General features: G+C 36.5%; 1 long non-coding RNA gene across 2 annotated transcripts; it reads right to left on the bottom strand.

Moving 5' to 3' along the window:
• Window positions 1-292: 292 nt before the first annotated feature.
• LOC146765472 (uncharacterized) lies at window positions 293-3,789 on the bottom strand. Of its 2 annotated transcripts, XR_014949994.1 has the most exons (4): window positions 3,677-3,789; window positions 2,737-2,856; window positions 948-2,068; window positions 293-819 (listed from the first exon to the last, which is right to left on the bottom strand). It is a non-coding gene; the product is annotated as an uncharacterized LOC146765472 (long non-coding RNA). The 2 variants fall into 2 exon arrangements; XR_014949993.1 differs by having other exon boundaries at window positions 293-2,068.
• Window positions 3,790-14,664: the final 10,875 nt, after the last annotated feature.

Below are 14,664 nucleotides of genomic sequence, written 5' to 3'. Positions count from 1 at the left end.
ATGTTTCATGTTTTGGGAGTTTGGCTCTGGAATTTGGGAGGAGGAGAGATGGATTCTCCAGGTTTAAGAGCAGGGAAGTGCATTCCTGGGTGGGCGGTAGCACAGAGCTGAAAAAAGGTGAATTCAGACGTTGCTTCCATGGTGGAAAACATTAATTTCTTGCACTTTAAGTTTAATTAAACGGATCTCATTAAGCCAAGTAACTGTATCTGCGGTTTTTGCTGTGTCATAAAATCAGAAAAGTGCAGCTCTCAGCTGCAGAGGCCCCAGAACACCTCGTGGAGTGATGCATGAGTTTAAAGAATAATTTATTTCACGCTGGAAGCTGAGTGGTTCTATTTTCTGCTCCTGTTCCTGGAAACTCCGAGGCTGGGCTTTTGCAGCAATATTTCTTCTGAGCGCTTGGATGTGGCCAGAAATGTCATTTCCTCAGGCCAAAGTCTTGCCACTTCCATCCCTGCGCTGATTTAAGGAGCCCCTGGGATGGAGGGGAGGAAGATGCTGGAATTAAAGCAGAAATAAAGGATTTATTCTGGATTGAAGCCTCATGCCCAAAGCAGAGGAGCCAAACCACAGAGTTTTGAGCATCACAACTTTCTGCCCTGGGCTAGTTCCTCTTCTAATGCATTGATTTGTTTCACCAAATTTTCCTTCTCCAAGCTGGTTATTTCGAGGTAATAAGAGAGAAAGTCTTCATTGCCTTCGCTGCTTAAAAACTGCTCCTCATCCTCTAAAATCTGCACCAGCTCCTCGGTTAATGCATCCACTTTATCCTCCAGCTCTGAGGGGGAAAAGGAGCTCAAAATTTCCTCTTCAGGGCTAAAAAACAGGGAAAATGCCAGTGTTAAAATTTATCTTCACAGGAGCAAAGCAGAAAGACAAATTGCACTGTGCAAGGCTGTGAAATAATAAGTTTAAATAGGAAATAATGGAAAATTTATGCTCACTGTGCCTTCTGGCCAAGGCTGTCCCTTCCACTGCTGCTCAGGAGGTGAAGGAAATTCTGTTTTTTCTTCATCAGCCACTTGTTGTGTGGTTCTGCTGCAAGAACAGTAGAATTTATTTAGATTAATTATTGCAAAAAAATTGCTTTCTTTTTGTCCAAGAGGTAACACTGCCATACAATTGGATAAAACACTGCATTTCTCATCTTTATTTTCATCTTTTTCAAAGCAAAAATGACTCCCCGTTGATGCATTTTGAATTTTTATCAAGATAAGGAAGGAAATGTGCAAAAATTGACTTTTCTTAGAGGAACTTCTCATAATCAAGGTCTGGAAAAATGCTATTAGAGCTGGGCAGCAAATTCAGGAGATTTGGGTGCTGAGTCTTTCTCCTTCACTGGTGGGGAGAATAAATGAGGTTTTTGTGTAGCAAAAATTTGATCATAATCGAGGATGAAGCAGAAGTTTTCCTGTCACAGCCAATTGTGGCTGGTTTATGAGAAGAAAAAAAGGTGAAATTTACTTTTCTCCAGCTTTTGGCTGTGATTTCAGAGGAGGAGAGAGGAGTTTTCCCCCAAATTCCATCCCCTGCGGAAGGAAAACCAGAAATTTTGTGTTGGAATTCCCAATGGGAAGAAATGCTGATGTCTGCCTCCAGCTCAGAAAACTGAATTATTTCTTTATTAGAAATTTGGTGTGGGCTGGCAAGGAAAACTGAGTTTTAGAGGTGATTTTAGGGCTCATCCCACCCTGGGGCTAATATAATTAATTTAATTAGTTTAATTAAGCTCAAAATTCCACTAATCTCATTAAACCCAAAAAGATCTTCAACCAAACAGGACCAAAATCTGATTTGCAGCTGTCAGGTGCGGAATCTTGTGGAATAAATAATAATAATAATATAAATAATAATATCAGAATAAAATAAGCAAAGTGGCAGTGCTTTCCTCTTCTCTCTTACCTGGGTCCTCGGGGGATAAATTGATTTTTTGGTTTTTCTGCAGCACCTGGAGCGCAGATTGGAGCAGTGGGATCAGTTTTTGTGGGATGGAGTCGCGGGGATCGTTTGAGATTTCGGGGCTGCCAAAAATCCTGGGGCTCTGAGAGGTTCCAGGAAAAGGCACCTGGAACAGCACAGAGGCTTTTTGGGGTAAAAAATGTCATTTTATCAACTTCTTAAATGAGAATAAATTAAATTCTTGTAAAACTTCAATTAATAACAGATTGTCCCAAACTCAATCAATGCTGCAGCAAGTTAAAATGCTGCCTTTTCCAGCGGTCCTCGTCCCAAAATCTCAGATTTTTTCGCATCCTCCAAGTTAATAAAAATGTTGCAAATATGATTTAAATATTGCCTTATATTTAATGTCTTTCTCAAGTGAGTTTTTGGTTATTTTGCTCTGATCCTTTGCAGTTTTTGGGTGGCACCTCTCGTTTATGGACAAATTAATTGTTTTGCAGCCTGCAAAATATTAAATGTGCTGTGCTAAAAGTGACATTTTACGTGGCTGTGCCTAAAATTTCTTGAAGAGAATTCAATTTATTATTCCCTACAAATTTGATTTATTATTCTGCGTACGGATTCATTTTGTTATTCCATGAATAAATTCAATTTGTTCCATGTATCAATTCAATTTGTTATTCCGTGGATAAATTCGATTTGTTTTCCCGTGTTTAAATTCAATTTATTATTCCATGTATCAACCCCGTTTGTTGTTCCATGTATCAATTTGCCTTTCCAAGCACAAATTTGATTGATTCCATTTTTAACTCTTGCTGAGCTGAGCTCTACCTGCTGCTTTCCTGTGTTCTCCTCATTTTCCTCCCCCTTTCCTGGGCTGCTCAGAGCCTTCAGCCAAAGGTTTTTCAGCAAGGAGATTTCATTCATTACCCTGTGATACACAACTTTCACCTGAGGTACAAAAATCAAAAGAAAAGAAATAAAAATTAATAAATAATGAAAAGAAAAAGCTGCTATTAGGAGTGAAGGGATAATTTGGAGCTGGTGAAATTTCCCTTTATGTGTTAAAACCCAAACCGGGGAGAATTTTTGGTGTAAATAATGTGAATAATGATTTTTTCCCCGCCACGCATTATTTGTTATTTATTTTGTTATTTATAATTAAATTAATTTTGTTTATTTATTTATGATTTAGCTGTTAAATGCTCATTGTGATCCAGCTCCCTCTGCTGTCTTTAAAACCTCACCTGGCCTTACCAGAGTGCCACAGGTGGACTCAGATTTGGGCTCTCCTATGGATTTCAGCAGTAAAATTTATATATTTTAGTATAAAATTTAAATAACATAATTTCTAGTCATTTATTCACCTCTCCTCAGCTTAACCTGCATTTCTCCAGCATGGAAAATCCACATTATTTTCATTTTACGGATAAAAAGTTGAAGCTGGAAGCTGAAGTCACTTTCCAAAAATTGGCAGTTGACTATCAAGAGAAAAAATTGTAAAAAAATCAAAATGTTTGACCTTAAAACTTCTTTTCTTAACTTAAAACTCCTCTCCCTGCTTTTAGAAAATACTTAATACAATGAGGACAGATTTATTTATCGTGTCCTAAACGGATGAAAATTGAAATAAAGCATCAGCCTCACGATGAAACAACGTGAACTGACAGAATGCACTCAGCTTCAGGCTTTAATACATGAGAAGCAGCTGCAGAAAAATTAATTAATAAGGGATAATTTTATTATTATTACTACAAAGAATGATTTTTACCTCTTCCTTGAAGCGGCCCAGGGTGGAGGTGACGGATTGGGACTGCCTCAGCAGCAGCTCAAAGAAAATTTGGGTGTTGAAAGAGTCGAGGTCCATTTGATCCTCGGGGTCCCAGGGGTTCCCTCCCCGCAGGGAAGCGGCTGGAAAAGGGAATTTTCTTCCTTAATTTCATTTCTTTTTGGCAATTTTTGTTCTTTTCTCTCGATTTTAGCGCTTTCGGGCTGGCTCTGAATGCAAATGAGCAGCCTGAAGGTGGAATTTGGGTTCCATTCTGGGCAGAACCCCCCTGGTTTTAGGGAATTTTGGGGGTTTTTTTGTGTTTTTTGGGGTTTATTTCAGTTCTTTTGGGGATTTTTTGGGTGATTTTGGGGGGGTTTGGGGTTTTCATTGAGGGTTTTTGGGGCTTTTTGGGGGGTTTTGGGTGGGTTTGTGGGGATTTTTTGGGTTATTTTGGGGGGTTTTGGGGTTATCAGTGAGGGGTTTTGGGGTTTTTTGGGAGATTTTTGGGGGGGTTTTGGGTTTTTTGGGGGGATTTGGGGTTTTTTTTTGGGGGGGGGTTGGGATTTTTTAAGGTTTTCCTTAGGGAGTTTTTGGGGTTTTTTTGGGAGGTTTTGGGGGGGCTTTGGGGTGTTTTTTTGGGGAGTTTTGGGGTTTTTGGTTTGGTTTTTTGCGGGGGGTGTTTTTTGTTTGTTTGTTTTGTTTGTTTTTGGAGGTTTTTGGGGATTTTTTTGGGGGGTTTTTGGGGATTTTGCTGCCTGACCTGTCCCTGGAGTGCTGCAGGATTGCCCAGCCTGGTGCTGCAGTGCAGGATGAGTTTTTTTCATGGAAAAAACAGCTGGAATTTTGGAGGAATAACTGTCCAGGTTGTACTTGAGCTGCTGCCTCCGGAACGCGGGGCTGGGGCTGCTCCTCTGGGTCCAGCCCAGGCCCTGGCACAGGAGCTGCAAAATTCAAAATAAAATTCCCAAAATCAGCAAATAAAATTCAGAAAAATTTAAAAAAAAAAAATTCACAAAATCCAAACTAAAATTCATAAAATCCAAAATAAAGTTCACAAAAATCTGAAATAAAATTCACAAAATCCAAAATAAATAGGAGGCTGCCAGCAGCTGCGGAAGTGTAGAGATCATATATAATATGACATATAATAGTGTGTGTATATATATAATATTTATTATTTATACTATTTTATAAATTATGCATAATATTCTTTTAAAAATTAGGAATTGTGTCTAATGTATACTATATTATATATAATATATAGAATATATCATATATTGATATATCTATATTGTATATAGATACAATTTATTGCATATAATATATTGTGTATAATATTTATTATATATTATATATTACAATATAAATTCTATATAATATTCTTCTAAAAATTTGGAATTCTATATTATATAATATATATAATATGTAAAATCTATACAAAGTATATTATATATGATTATATAAATGATATATAATATTCAATATGTATTATATATTATATTTTTAATATAAATAATAGATAAGAATCTTTAAAAACTTAGCAATGGACAAATGGTGATTTCATTGTGTAAAATGGTATATTATTGTGTACAATTGCAATTCAATGTACTCACTGCCCACGCCAGGCCAGCCAGCAGCAGTGCTGAGATGCAGACATTATATACAATTTTATTTATATATATATATATATATATATACACACATATATATATATATATATATATACACACACACACATATATATATATATATAGAGTATATTATCTATATATATATATATACACATATATATACATATATATATATATATATATAGTATATTATCTATATGTACTCACTGCCCATGCCAGCCCCGCCAGCAGCAGTGCCGAGGTGCAGACATTATATACAATATTATATATATATGGTATATAATCTATATGTACTCACTGCCCACGCCAGGCCGGCCAGCAGCAGCAGCAGCAGTGCCGAGGTGCAGACATTATATACAATATTATACATATATATTATATAATCTAGATGTACTCACTGCCCACGCCAGGCCGGCCAGCAGCAGCAGCAGTGCCGAGGTGCAGACATTATATTCAATATTATACATATATATAGTATATAATCTATATGTACTCACTGCCCACGCCAGGCTGGCCAGCAGCAGCAGCAGCAGTGCCGAGGTGCAGACATTATATTCAATATTATACATATATATTATATAATCTATATGTACTCACTGCCCACGCCAGGCTGGCCAGCAGCAGCAGCAGCAGTGCCGAGGTGCAGACATTATATACAATATTATACATATATATAGTATATAATCTATATGTACTCACTGCCCACGCCAGGCTGGCCAGCAGCAGCAGCAGTGCCGAGGTGCAGACATTATATACAATATTATACATATATATAGTATATAATCTATATGTACTCACTGCCCACGCCAGGCTGGCCAGCAGCAGCAGCAGTGCCGAGGTGCAGACATTATATTCAATATTATACATATATATTATATAATCTATATGTACTCACTGCCCACGCCAGGCTGGCCAGCAGCAGCAGCAGCAGTGCCGAGGTGCAGACATTATATACAATATTATATATATATGGTATATAATCTATATGTACTCACTGCCCACGCCAGGCTGGCCAGCAGCAGCAGCAGTGCCGAGGTGCAGACATTATATACAATATTATATATATATGGTATATAATCTATATGTACTCACTGCCCACGCCAGGCTGGCCAGCAGCAGCAGCAGTGCCGAGGTGCAGACATTATATACAATATTATACATATATATAGTATATAATCTATATGTACTCACTGCTAACGCCAGGCTGGCCAGCAGCAGCAGCAGTGCCGAGGTGCAGACATTATATTCAATATTATACATATATATTATATAATCTATATGTACTCACTGCCCACGCCAGGCTGACCAGCAGCAGCAGCAGTGCCGAGGTGCAGACATTATATTCAATATTATACATATATATTATATAATCTATATGTACTCACTGCCCACGCCAGGCTGACCAGCAGCAGCAGCAGTGCCGAGGTGCAGACATTATATTCAATATTATACATATATATTATATAATCTATATGTACTCACTGCCCACGCCAGGCTGACCAGCAGCAGCAGCAGTGCCGAGGTGCAGACATTATATTCAATATTATACATATATATTATATAATCTATATGTACTCACTGCCCACGCCAGGCTGGCCAGCAGCAGCAGCAGTGCCGAGGTGCAGACATTATATTCAATATTATACATATATATTATATAATCTAGATGTACTCACTGCCCACGCCAGGCTGGCCAGCAGCAGCAGCAGCAGTGCCGAGGTGCAGACATTATATTCAATATTATACATATATATTATATAATCTATATGTACTCACTGCCCACGCCAGGCTGACCAGCAGCAGTGCCGAGGTGCCCGCGGCCAGCGCTGCCCGCTCCGGGCCGAGCTGCAGCTCCCGGCTCCTGCCGATGCCCACCTGGACCGCGCACCTGGGCACGCCGGGCAGGAAGGGCGCGTCCTCCGGGCACCGAGCCCCCGCGGGCATCGCCCGCACGTACTGCGCAACAGCACCGTCAGTTCTTACGTCAAAATTGTATATAGCAAATTGTACAACGGTAAAAAAGTATATTAAAAAAATATAAATAGTATAACAATAAAAAATTAAATTATTGCAATTTATGTACATTTATTATTTCTATCAGATTTATTAGTATTTAAAGTAATTTTTTTTGGCAGTCTGATCTGCAGGGATTGCCCCGTTCTTCCCTATAAAAAGATGCTCACGGTTCTTTTTGCAGCTTCCCACACTTCCAAACGTTCACATGGAGCACAAAATTCTTCTCCAAGAGGGAAATCATAAATAAAAAAGAAGGATTTTCTGGGTACAAACCCAGCAAAACAGTTAAGGTTTTGTGTACCCCTGCTGAGGCCCTGCACGACCACACAATTTCATATTTGTAATTAATTAAATTCATTTTTTTGCACTTACACGGACAAATTTTCAGGGATTGCTCCATTCTTCCCTATAAAAAGATGCTCACTTTTATTTTTGCAGCTTCCAAACTTTCACCCAGAGCATGAAATGCTTTTCCAAGAAGGAAATTATAAATTTAAAAAAAGGATTTTCTAGGTATAAACCCAGAAAACCAGTTAGGGTTTTTGTCTCCCTGCTGAGGTCCTGCACAACAACACAATTTCATATTTGTAGTTATTTAAATTTATTTTTTTGCACTTACACAATCAAATTTCCAGGAATTGCTCTGTTTTCCCCCTCACATTTATTTCCGTTCTATAAAAAGATGCTCACTCTTATTTTTGCAGCTTCCAAACTTTCACCTGGAGCACGAAATGCTTTTCCAAGAAGAGAAATTATAAATTAAAATAAATGATTTTTTGGGTACAAACCATTCTTTTGTGCCTGTTGCTGCTCAGCTGGAGCACGTAAGTGCCGGGGGCCTGGAACTGGAAAAGGAACAGGAGGAATTTTGGGGAATTTCTGGACATTTCCCCAATTTCCTCCCTGAGGCTCCGGAAATCTCCCCAGTCAAATTCAGCGTTTGTGTTGTACAGGTTGTTCCTAGGAAGAAAAATATTAAAAATTCCTTTTAATTGCTCATTTTATTTTAATTATTTTTCCTTCTCGGCTCATATATGGGTGGAAATTTATCCCCAGTCAAATTCAATGTTTGTGTTGAACAAGTTGTTTCTAGGAAGGAAAATATTCAAAATTCCTTTTAATTGCTCTTTTTATTTTAATTATTTTTCCTTCTCGGCTCATAAATGGGTGGGGATTTATTTATTATAAAATTATTTATTATAAATCCAGAATTGTTGCCCATCCCAGCAGTGAATTAAGGAGCAACAATGGGAATTGAGGCTCCAGGATTTCCTCGCCCAGCTTTGTTTTGGGATGATCCAACCACATCTTCCCCCCACCAAAAAATACAAAAATTAACCCTAAAGAGCAGAAATTTTTATTTTCCTGTGCAAAAATAGTTCTAACTCAGAAACAGCATCGCCAAGACATCAGGAGCAGGAAGCAGAGATTTAATTTTGCCTGTTTTTAATAAGTAAATATGAATTTCTTAACAATTTAAATGTTTCCTACAGTGCACATGTGAAAAATACATTGAATTTTGTCGAATAATGAGAATTTTCCTGCTCTTAGTCATGTTTCCTTTCAGGTCTGTGTTGGGAAAAGGTGAAGAATTTCTTGTGGCTGATGTGGAATTGCATGAGCGGAGTTTTCTGTAAATTTAGCACTCACACAAAATTTATCCTGCTCAGTCCCAGAACATTCATTGGAAATTTGTGTATTTCCAACGGAAATTTGTGTATTTCCAATAAAAATTTCTGTATTTCCAATGGAAATTTGTTTATTTCCAATAACAATTTCTGTATTTCCAATGGAAATTTGTGTATTTCCAACGGAAATTTGTCTATTTCCAAAGGAAATGTGTGTATTTCCAATGGAAATTTGTGTATTTCCAATAAAAATTTCTGTATTTCCAATGGAAATTTGTTTATTTCCAATAACAATTTCTGTATTTCCAATGGAAATTTGTGTATTTCCAACGGAAATCTGTCTATTTCCAAAGGAAATGTGTGTATTTTCAATGGAAATTTGTGTTTTTCCAACAGAATTTTTTTTTTTTCAAATGGAAATTGGAAAAACCAGTTTTCTGGTGGTTTTTTTTTTTTTCACTTACACATCATAAAGTGGGAAATGCTCCCTGGAGATGAGGAACACCAGGCTCACGTTGCCGCTGATGCAGGTGATGGGGTTGAGGATGCCAAAAACTTGGGGTTGGGATGTGGAATTTGGGGGGAATTCCCGGGGATCCCCGCGCTCCTCACGGCCGGGGTGATCTGTGGGAGCACACCGCAGCCTCAGCACCCAGAAATCCCTTCTTCTCTTGGGAAATATGTTCGTACGTGAATAAAATGTATACATTTATCATGAAAAATATAATAAATATATAAAAATGTACATATTTTTAAATGTAAAAGTGTAGATTTATAAATGTTTAAAAATATATATTAAAATATGTTTGAATAACTATATATTAAAATATGTGTGTATAACTCTCTATAAAATAGTTATAAATAACTGATATTAATAATGAAACTAATATTAATAGCTAATTTTTTATATAACTATATATCAATAGAAAATCTAAAAATATATATTTATAAATATTTTAAAATATATATTAAAATATATGTGTGTATAACAATATATAAAAATATAACATAATATAATATAACATATGTATAACAAAATATAAAAATATATCTACATATACATATAACTATATATATACATATAACTATATATACATATAACTATATATATATAACTATATATACATATAACTATATATATACATATAAGTATATAAATACATATAACTATATAAATATATATATAAATATTAATTTTAAAATATAGAAAAAATAAAATGTAAAATATATATATTTATAACTATTTTTAAATAGATATAAAATAATAAATATACATATCTATAACGATTTCTTGAAATATAATTATACATATACACATATAACTCTATATATAACTATAACTGTATAACTAAATTTATAGACATAACTATAAGTATATAACAATATAGAAGAAGAGATAACAACATAGAACAGCATATAACAACAACAATAACAACAATATAACTATAACTATAACTTTAACTGTAACTATAACTATAACTATAACTATAACTATAACTATAACTATAACTGTAACTATAACTGTAACTATAACTATAACTATAACTATAAATATAACTATAACTATAACTATAAATATAACTATAAATATAAATAATATAAGTATAATAAATCTAAATATAATTATAATATATTAAATATAAATATAAGTATAAATATAATAAATATAAATATAAGTATAAATATATGTAAATTTAATTTCCAGAATTAGGAGCAGCACGGGTACCTTGAATTCTGCTTATTTTGGCATTTCCTGAGGGCAGCGTAGGGGCTGTGTGCAGGTGGCAAAATTAAAAAATTAATTTTGAACTCTTTGTATGAAATCCAAATTCGGGAGCGCTGCAGGGGAACTCACCTGGAGCTGCTGCTGAGGCCGAGCTCGGTCGCTGCAGGGCTGAATCCTCACCCAGCACCACGAGGTCGTGAATTAATTGAGGGTCAGGATTATAAACCCCCAAAAATCCTTTCTCTGGTGGAGCAACAACCACAAAAAATTAATAGTGGTACCAAAGAGAGTTGTACCAAAAAAATTAAATTAAGAATTTCTGGTTTTCATGATGAATTTTGCTCTGAATTTTGCTTTTCCTTCCAGGATATCTGCTCAGCAAAGACCCCCAAGCTCTAAACACAAACGGGATAATTTTTAGCACATTTTTTCTCATTCTAGGGCAGTTTTTAAAATGTTTGGGCCTTTTAAAATTAAATTTAATTTTTTTTTTAAATTAAAGCCTTTAGGGTTTTTTTTGATCCAGCAACTTGGCTGAAATCAATGAACCTGCACAGGGAAAAATGAATTTTTCCTGATGCTGGGATTAAATTTTCTGCAAATTGTGCTTTTTGGCCTGGATCTGGAATTCTGAGGGAAATATTTTTTTTAACTCCGTTGCATTTTACTTGGTAAAATTCAAATTGGTAAAATATATACATTAAAAAAATTAAAAATAAATACATCAAAATCTCAATCCCAAGAAAAAAAAAATCTCTGCAGGTAGAGGAGTTGAGAAGGGATTCCAGCTCTGTTTATTGTAACTTAGGTAGGAAACCCTTGAATACTTTTCCTGTACTGCTGAAAATACACAAATTTCCAATGGAAATACATAAATTTCCATTGGAAATACAAAAAATTTCCATTGGAAATACAAAAAATTTCCATTGAAAATACAAAAATTTCCTTTGGAAATACATCAATTTCCACTGGAAATGCACAAATTTCCATTGGAAATACACAAATTTCCTTTGGAAATAGACTGATTTCCTTTGGAAATACACTAATTTCCATTGAAAATACACTAATTTCCATTGAAAATACACAAATATCCATTGGAAATACAAAAAATTTCCATTGCAAATAGACAAATTTCCTTTGGAAATACACAAATTTCCATTGGAAATACACAAATTTCCAACGAATGTTCTGGGACTGAGCAGAATAATTTTGTGTGGAGTGCTAAATTACATTTTTCTCAGGATATAAACCTTGAGATATCTCCTAATTTCTCTTTTAAACCCCATGGAAAGGCTTTTTTTGTGTGCAAACCCCATGAATTACCCCAAAAATTCCTTTCCCTCACCACTCATCTCCACGACGTGCGCTGGGTGGGTTTCTTGTCCTGCAGCACAAACATCTTCCAAAGAGAAATTTGGTCTTGGTAGAACTTTCCTTAAGTTTTCTAAGAAAACAGCAGTCTAAAAGAAAAATAATTCAGATTTTTTATTTATTTTCCAACCTTAATTTTTTTCACGGTTGCAACAGAATTAAAAAGTACTTTACGTATGTGATAGAAAAAACTTCAGGGATTTTTTTGTTGTTGTTACATAGAATTTTCTGAGCAAAAACAGGAACGAGGGGCAGAGCCTGACAGAAGCAGGAAGATGCTGGAAATGGGAATTTTTGGCACCTTGCTCCCGTTGCTGTGGGTGATGAAAAGTTGCATTTTTTTCCCTGCACAGGTGAGCTGCAGGGTGGATTTTTGGTGCCTCCTGCACTGGGAATTGCAAACCCTCTCCAGGCTGTCCGAGCGGCAGGTGCAGAACCCCAGGGTTTTGTCATAGCCTTGGAAATCCCTGGGGGAGGCGCAGACCTTTGGGATTTAACAGAAAAAAAAATTAAAAAAACGTAATTCCTTGTAGGTTCCTACAGCTGGAAAAGAGGCAAAACCTCCTCAGAAAACAGAAATAACCTTTGAGTACCACGCTGGGTGTGCCCTGTGAAGGGAGAGCTTGGGAATTTTGCTTTTTTGGGGTATTTTCTGCCAGGTTTTAGGATTTAAAAAAACAAAACAAAACAAAAATAAACAACAACAACAAAAAAAGTAATTCCTTGTGGGTTCCTAAAGCTGGAAAAGAGGCAAAACCTCCTCAGAAAACAGAAATAACACAAATAATCCTGGAACACCCTGCTAGGTGTGCCCTATGAAGGGAGAGCTTGGGAATTTTGCTTTTTGGAGTATTTTCTGCCAGGTTTTGGGATTTAAAAAACAAAACAAAAAAAAAAAAAAAAAACAACAGCAACAACAAAAAAGTAATACCTTGTGGGTTCCTAAAGCTGGAAAAGAGTCAAAACCTCCACAGAAAACAAAAATAACACAAATAACCCTGGAGTACCATGCTGGGTGTGCCCTGTGAAGGGAGAGCTTGGGAATTTTGCTTTTTTTGGGGTGTTTTCTGCCTGGTTTGGGGATTTAACAAAAGAAAAATTAAAAAAAAATTAATACCTTGTATGTTCCTACAGCTGGAAAATAGGCAAAACCTCCTCAGAAAACAGAAATAACCTTTGAGTACCATTCTGGGTGTGCCCTGTGAAGGGAGAGCTTGGGAATTTTGCTTTTTGGGGGTATTTTCTGCCTGGTTTGGGGATTTAACAGAAAATAATTTTTAAAACAACTTAACACCTTGTGGGGAAGAGGCAAAACCTCCTCTGAAAACTCAAATAACCTTTGAGTACCATTCTGGGTGTGCCCGGTGATGGGAGAGCTTGGGTATTTTGCTTTTTTTGGGCTATTTTCTGCCTGGTTTTGGGATTTAACAGAAAAAAAAAAATATTAAAAAACCTGAATACCTTGTGGGAGCAGTAGCGAGCCCATCCTCTCTTGGTCAGGCACTGCCCCTCCTGGTTGCGGGAGGCCGAGTCCCGGCACACGGGGAACGTTTGGCTGACACATTTTCCATCCCTCCCAGAGCTCCTAAATCCGGGAGGGCAGGTGCACAGGGAGTCTCGGGGCTGGAAATCCAAACACAGAGTTTTTTAGGAACCTGCAGTTGGTGTCCATGCACCACCCTGAAACGTAAACTTTAAGGGATTTAGAGATTTTAGAGGAGCTAAGATTTTAGTTAGAAATAAGCCTTACTAGAGTTAATTAAAATAAATGAGTAGGCCTTGATGAAGTTAGGAGTTAGTAGTTAACTAATAACTGATTGCTCGTCAGCACAATGTTGAGTTAGCTGGGTTTATAATGAAGAATATAAGCTGATAAATTGCTTTTAGGAACATCAGACAATTGTGGGATTCCTCTGTTCTGAAACCAACTGAAGACAAGGAATGGGAGTTCTACCAAGAGTTCATTTGTCATATTGGCATTGAAAAGGTGGAAAGGTCAGAAGGAGGAAGACTTCATTGACTTCCTCATTTTGGGACCCCTCCCATGGAAGGGACACCGACCCATTCCAAGGAACAAATTATGCATGCTTAATAACTTTTGGAAATTATTAGCATAGGAAGTGAGGAATGGGATGTACCAAAATGATGAATATGTATTTGTATTTTAAATATTCAATACTTGTATGGATAAAAGGGCTCTGTAATCACCTGGAAGCTGCGTTGTGGATTTGGGAGCGATCCCACACACAATAAACACTCACTTTCTAACTTTAAACTGTTAGAGAGTTTCTGTCCGTCACAGTTGGATATCGTTACTAGATCAATATCCGTTTTTTTTTCAATAAATCAACCCCAAACCTGACAGTGAAAGGGGAGCACTGATGTCACCATGAGAAATTCCAAATATTTGTAAATCTGGTGTCTACACACCACCCCAAATCTTCCCTACTTTCCCTAGTTTCAATATTTGTTTCCCTATATTTCCTGGTTTCAATATTTGACAGACAATCACCCCGAGAAATTCAGACTATTCGTAAATCCAGTGCCCACACGCCACCCCAAATCAAGAAACCACCCTGTGATAAACAAATCTCCATGATGTTGCCCTGATTTTTA

The sequence above is a fragment of the Lonchura striata genome, chromosome 24 (genome assembly GCF_050655825.1).
Source record: "Lonchura striata isolate lonStrDom1 chromosome 24, ASM5065582v1, whole genome shotgun sequence".
In the NCBI taxonomy this organism is placed as follows: domain Eukaryota; kingdom Metazoa; phylum Chordata; class Aves; order Passeriformes; family Estrildidae; genus Lonchura; species Lonchura striata.
This window is presented reverse-complemented; position numbering and strand designations above follow the sequence as displayed.